Below are 7,005 nucleotides of genomic sequence, written 5' to 3'. Positions count from 1 at the left end.
ACCATCAGTGCTGCACTATCAGTGCAGAGCCTGCTTGGGGTTCTCTCTCTCTCTCTCTCTCTCTCTCTCTCTCTCTGTCCCTCTCTCTCTCTCTGCCCCTCCCCTGCTCAAGTACGCACGTGGGCGTACTCTCTCTCAAAATAAATAAACTTAAAAAAATAAAAATAATAAATAAATAAAAACAGCAGTGCCCACTAGGGCCAGATGGTTGGTGAGACATACCCAGAAAATAAAAGAGCTGCTGGGCCATCAAAATCACAACTGTCCATTGTGCTGTATTTTCTTCTCTTTCAAAACAATTTTTTGAAGTTTATTTATCCACCTTGAGAGGTGGGGAGGGGAAAAGGAGAGAGAGAGAGGGCAAGGCTCCATCCCACAAACTTCGAGATCATGACTTCAACAAAATCAAGAGTCTGACACTCAATGAACCGAGCCACCCAGATGCCCCTGTGAACATGTTTTATTTTGGATAATCAGGAAACAAAATTTTTTTTATATTTATTTATTTTTGAGAGCAAGAGAGACAGAGCATGAGTAGGGGAGGGACAGAGAGAGAGGGAGACAGAATTCGAAATAGGTTCCAGGCTCTGAGCTGTCAGCAAAGAGCCCAATGCAGGGCTTGAATTCACAGACCATGAGATCATGGCCTGAGGTGAAGTCAGACACTTAACCGACTGAGCCACCCAGGTGACCCAGGAAAAAAATTTTTTTAATTGAAAGAAAAAAAAAAAAAAACCAGCATTTCCTTTTCTTTTTCCTTCTTGCCCTGAGGTTTACTAGTGCCTCTGGAATACTTCCTTATAGGCTTTCTGATCATTTGAAGAAACAATTATATTCATCCTCTGATTACAACTTGAAATCAAACTTGCTCTCCTTTAAATGGCCTGGTTTTCTGAAACCCAGCACCTGGTTCATTGGTTTTTTCCCCAAGACACCCTCCAGGCAATAGAAACACAGCTTACATCTGAGTCCTATTCCATGGTTTGATTATTGGGGTGAGGCTCAGTTCTAAAGGCCCTGGTTTCCACATCTCTCCACCTCTCCCGAATTGGTCAAGTCTGAATTTATTGACCTTTACAGCACAATACAATATACCCTTGTTTGCTTTGGCCTGTCCTGATGAGTAAGGAGTCCAAAATCCTGTTTGATTTGCTAATTCTGTTGTATATTTTAGTCACTTTCTGTACACATCACTAGACACCTTTCTTAATGACTCATTATTTCAATGTTTAAAAAAAAAGAGATTATATAACATATTCTACTTTCTTATGATTTAAATGACTTCTTTCTGTAAAATTATGAGAGTATGGGTGCCAACCCATAATTGGAATACTTGTTACAAATTTATTTCTAAGTCTAGCAGAAGAAGCTGCTATTCTATTAGATATAAGATATATATTAGATATATTAGGATATATATTAGATATAGGATAGAAATTATACAAAATTATAAAAGTTGAAGATGAAATTTTTACTTTTAACCGTGGCAAAATACACATAATATGAAGTCTGCTGTTGTAACCATTTAAAAATTTTTTTTTTCTGAAGGATAAAGGGGTGGGGGTGCCTTGGTGGCTCAGTTGGTTGATCCCAGGGTTGTAGGATTGAGCCCTGTGTCAGGCTCCTCAGTGACAGGGCAGAGCCTGCTTGGGATTCTCTCTCTCCCTCTCTTTCTGTCTCTCCCCTGCTTTCACTTTCTCTTTCTTTAAGTTTTATTTATGTATTTGGGGTCAGGAGGGGCAAAGGAAGAGGGAGAGAGAGAGAATCTTAAGCAGGCTACACAACCAGCACAGAGTCCGACTCGGGGCTGGATCTGACTACTGTGAGATCATGACGTGAGCTGAAATCAAGAGTCAGATGCTTACCTAACTGAGCCACCAAGGTGCCCCATTGTAACCATTTTAAGTGTACCATTCAATAGTGTTAAGTACATTCACGTTGTTGAGCAACCATTTCCAGTATTGTTTTCATCTTGCAAAACTGAAACTCTATACCCATTAAACAACAACTTGCCATTCCTCCCTTCCCTGAGCTCCTGGAAACCACCCTTTTATTTTCTGACTCCGTGAATTTGACTCCTCTGGGTATTTCATATTAGTAGAATCATACACTATTGGCCCTTTTGTGTCTGACTTACTTCACTTGCCACAATGTCCTCAAGTTTCATCCAAGTTGTAGCATGTGTCAGAATTTCATTCCTTTTTAAGGCTGAGTAATATTCTACTGTATGTATATACCACATTTTCCTCATCCATTCAAAAATGAACACTTGGGTTACTTCTATCTTTTGGCTATTGTAAACAGTGCTGCTAGGAGAATGGGTATACAGATGATCTCTTCAAGACTCTGCTTTTAATTCTTTGGAATATATACCCAGAAGTGGAATGCTGTTTATATGGTAATTCTTTTTTTAACTTTTTGAGGAACGGTTATACTATTTTATATAAAGGCTGCACTGTTTTATATTCCTACCAACAGTACACAAGTGTTCCAATTTCCCCACATCATCACCAATACTTGATTTTTTGTTTTTTGGTAGTGGCCATTCTAATGCATATGGGATGGAAAATAACTGTCCTTAGCCTTTCATATTGTGCATGAGGAACTGAGACCCAGCCACTTAAAAAACAATTGTTCAAGGTAATGCGAATCATTTGAGGGAGTAAAATGTAATGTTTAAAACATTGAACTCTGGAGCTAAATTACCACTTTTTTTTAATCTTTTTTGTTTATTTATTTATTTTTGAGAGAGAGAGACAGAGAGAGAGTGTGTGTGAGCAGGGGAGGGGCTAGGAAAGAGGGAGAGCAAGAATCCAAGAAGGCTCTGCTCTGTCAGCATAGAACCTGACACGGGGCTCGAACTCACAAACCATGAGATCATCATGATCTGAACCGAAACGAAGAGTTGGACACATAACAAATTGAGCCAGCCAGTCACCCCTACATTACCACCTTTTAATCCTGGCTCTGCCACTAACTGGCTATGCAACCTTGGGCAAGTTACTTAACTTCTCCGTGTCAGTTTCCTTATCTCTAAAGCAAGTATAATTTAAGAGAACTTACCTCATAGAGTTAGTGTGGTAAGGACTAAATGAGATACAGTTAAAATGCATCTTAAAGATGGCCACAGATTGTTTGACATTCCTCCCATGGAAAGGTGGGCTCTAATTCCCTTCCCCTTAAACCCGCACTGACCAAAGGCACTCACCTGTCACTAATGAAACACAGTTGAAGTGATGCTTCTTGCCTTCCAACTCTGGGTCAGAAGAAGCCTTTCAACTTCTGCCTTGGTCTGTCTCCAGGACCACTTTCTCCAAGAAAAGCCACTTGCCATGTAAGAAGTATGACTACCCTGTGGAGAGACCCAGAAGCTACATAGAGAGGAAGGGGGGTTGTACTGAGTTCAGCTTTTCTGCCATCCTGACAAGGTGTCAGGCATCTGAGTGAGCCTGTTTGGACCCTCCAGACTAAACCAGCTATCAGGTGAATAGGACCGAGTGACCCCAGTCAATACCACATGGAGCAAAATAATTGATAGCCAACTTTTCCCCAAGTATTATTTTTACATAATTTTGATATTGAATTACACAGCATTGATCACTGGAACAAATGTCTGGTGTATAATAAGTGGCACTAGAATGTAAGCTCTGTAAGGACAGAGATTTTTGCCTTTTTTCTTTATTGCTGTTTCCCTGGGGCTTAGAGCAATACCTGCCATATAATCGATGTTCAATAAATATTTGTTCAGTGAATGAATGAAAGTTAAACCCTTGTTTTTATTAGGGGTAGATGGTACTTAGAACTAGTCTACTGATTGGAGTTCTTTGTATCACTCCATGCTAACCTAAAAAGTGCTGCAGTCCTTTGTGTACTCATAAAAAGTTAGTGGTAAATATATCCAAATTTGCAAGGGTTAGAGACCATCAAGAGAGACTGCATGGTGTTTCTTACACTAACGCTACAGTACCAGCTGTACAACTTACAGCTCCGTAATCCTAACAGCCATGCAAAATTTATAGTATTGTTTTTTTCCCATTCAACACGAGGATACTAAGGATTACAGATGTTAGGTACTTTGCCCAACCAAAGATGAGAAGTGGAAGCTTCAAGATTTGAACCCAGATCTGCCTCCTCCTTGAAGAGCACACTTCAGTCTAGAAAACTATTCATAAGGATCAACGGCACATAACAGTGGGTAGGAAGGGTCTGTTGCTTAAAAGTCAGAAAGAGCCATTCAAGTTCCAGCACTACTTCTGCCCAGCTGGGAGACCTTCTTCAAGTCACATAACCCACCTCACTTTTCAGCCAGAAAATGGGAAGACTGATCCCTCTCCTGCCTACTTCACAGTGTGATTTGGGTGATTCTCACAACCCAAACACATCTGCAAACATGCTTCTGCAGAAAGACCTTCCCATGGCAGCAGAGATAGAAAAACATGGGCAGAGGTTTTTGAGGCTCTGAATAGATCCAACACAAATATTTTTGACAAAATAGTGGGAATTCATGATTCCAAATTTGAAATAATCTTTGGCAAAGCAAATCGAGTTCAAAAGAAATAAATGTTAAGACTTTTAAGATATTTCCAAATAAAGCATATATTCATCTAAAGTGAACGCTTTACTCAAAACATAATCATCAATGTAGTCAAAACCTGAATATCTGAAGTGGAATATCAGATTTGGGAAAGTTGGAGTCTGTGTTAAAATATTTCTGCAATTTATACTCCAATAGCTTGGGTTACAAAACTAGTTTTAAAATCACTGGAAGAAGAAAGGATGAACCACTCCATCCAATGTTGTATTCAGCCCAGAACACTACAGGGTTAGGGTACCAACTGTGTTGTTTTACCCTCACACAAGCTCAGTCATTTGCTATTAAAGCACACCCTCTACGTCAAGGTGTCAATGTCAAGAGGGCCATCCAACGTCACCAACCTGCTGTACCAAGACCACCCACACCCTCTGAGTGTGGTTGCTGAATGAGGCCACCACATCAGACTTTCTTACCTGGGATAACTTACAGCTGGGGGCTCTTGGTGTCCTCTCCTATGGATTTGTCTTGGTCAAGCTTATCTCAGTCCTGGGGTGCCTGGGTGGCTCAGTCGGTTAACTGTCTGACTCTTGATTTCAGCTTAGGTCATGATCCCAGGGTTGTGGGGTCAAGCCCTATGTTGGACTCTGTGCTGAGCTTGGGGCCTGCTTGAGATTTTCTCTCTCTCTCTCTCTCTCTCTGCCCCCTCCCCTGCTTGTTCTCTCTAAAATAAAATATAACAAAGGATTATCTCAGTCCTACAAAGATGTTCTAATAATGTTGATCCACAGAAGAGAAAATGTTAGATCTTGGGAATTTCTGAAAATATAGTCACTTCAACTCTACCTTCACCCTTCAGGGTCCAACTCTGCAAACCTCGGGTTTCTCAGTAGGAGTAGCCTTTGTCAAGTAACAAAAGATCTTGTTTTACACTTTCCCCAGGGGCTCAGGGGTCCTACTTGACATACATTTGCATAACTGTTTGGCTTTACAAGTGTTACTTGAAAATGAAAAAAGAACAAGGAGAATCTGCACCAAAGGGTCTTAATGTTTTTAAACAGGGACACAGTGGGGTGCCTGGGTGGCTCAGTTCATTAAACATCCCACTTCGACTTCAGCACAGGTCATGATCTCACGACTCATGGATTTGAGCCCTGCATCCGGCTCTATGATAATAGCTCAGACGCTTGAGCCTGCTTCAGATTCTGTGTCTCCTCTTTCTGCCCCTTCCCTGTTCATGTTCTGTCTCTGTCTCTCTCTTAAAAATAAACAACAAGAAAGAAAGAAAGAAAGAAAGAAAGAAAGAAAGAAAGAAAGAAAGAAAGAAAGAAAGAAAGAAAGAAAGAAACAGGTACTGTTTAAATACAATTTATTTGGTCCCAGTTCCATCTAACTAGGCAACCTCACACAGGCTCACATGTGGGTGTTTACACACACACACACACACACACACACACACACTCTCTCTCTCCCATGGACACACGTGTGCTTGCCATACGTGCACACACACTGAACTAGGTTTAGCACCCCAACTCAGATCCATAAATGTTTCTATGGCCTCTGACTTTATATACATTCTAATAGTTCTCTAAGAACTTTCAAGATACTAAAGAAGAGTTGACTTTGTTAAAAAAAATTTTTAAGGTGATCCTAGAATCCCTCTGAAGTTACAATTTTTTTTAATGTTTATTTATTTTTGAGAGAGAGAGGAGCACAGGGGAAGAGCAAAGAGAGAGGCAGACAGAGGATCCAAAGCAGGCTCCATGCTGACAGCAGAGAGCCCGATGCAGGCTCGAACTCATGAACCGTGAGATCATGACCTGAGTCAAAGTCAGATGCTTAACCGACTGAGCCATGCAGACGCTCCATGAATATGTTAACATTTTTTTGTGTGAATTTCACCATTTCAATTGTAGAATCCAATTCAACAAACAAAATTTAGGATTATGAGGGTATCAAATTTAACAAGAGAGTTTCTGAGACTTAAGTTAGTGAAATAAAAGAGCAAGTAATGGGAATGCAAGATGGAGCAGCCACTCTGGAAAACAGTATGGAGGTTCCTCAAAAAACTAAAAATAGAACTACCCTACGGCCCAGCAATTGCACTACTAGGTATTTATCCAAGGGATACAGGTATGCTGTTTCGAAGGGACACATGCACCCCAATGTTTATAGCAGCACTATCGACAATAGCCAAAGTATGGAAAGAGTCCAAATGTCCATCAATTGATGAATGGATAAAGAAGATGTAGTATATATACAATGGAATATTACTTGGCAATCAAAAAGAATGAAATCTTGCCATTTGCAACTATGTGGATGGAACTGGAGGGTATTATGCTAAGTGAAATTAGAGAAAGACAAAAATCATATGATTTCACTCATATGAGGACTTTAAGAGACAAAACAGATGAACATAAGGGAAGGGAAACAAAAATAATATAAAAACAGGGAGGGAGAAAAAACAGAAGAGA

This window comes from Lynx canadensis, chromosome B3, assembly GCF_007474595.2.
Source record: "Lynx canadensis isolate LIC74 chromosome B3, mLynCan4.pri.v2, whole genome shotgun sequence".
Classification (NCBI taxonomy): Eukaryota; Metazoa; Chordata; class Mammalia; order Carnivora; family Felidae; genus Lynx; species Lynx canadensis.
This window is presented reverse-complemented; position numbering follows the sequence as displayed.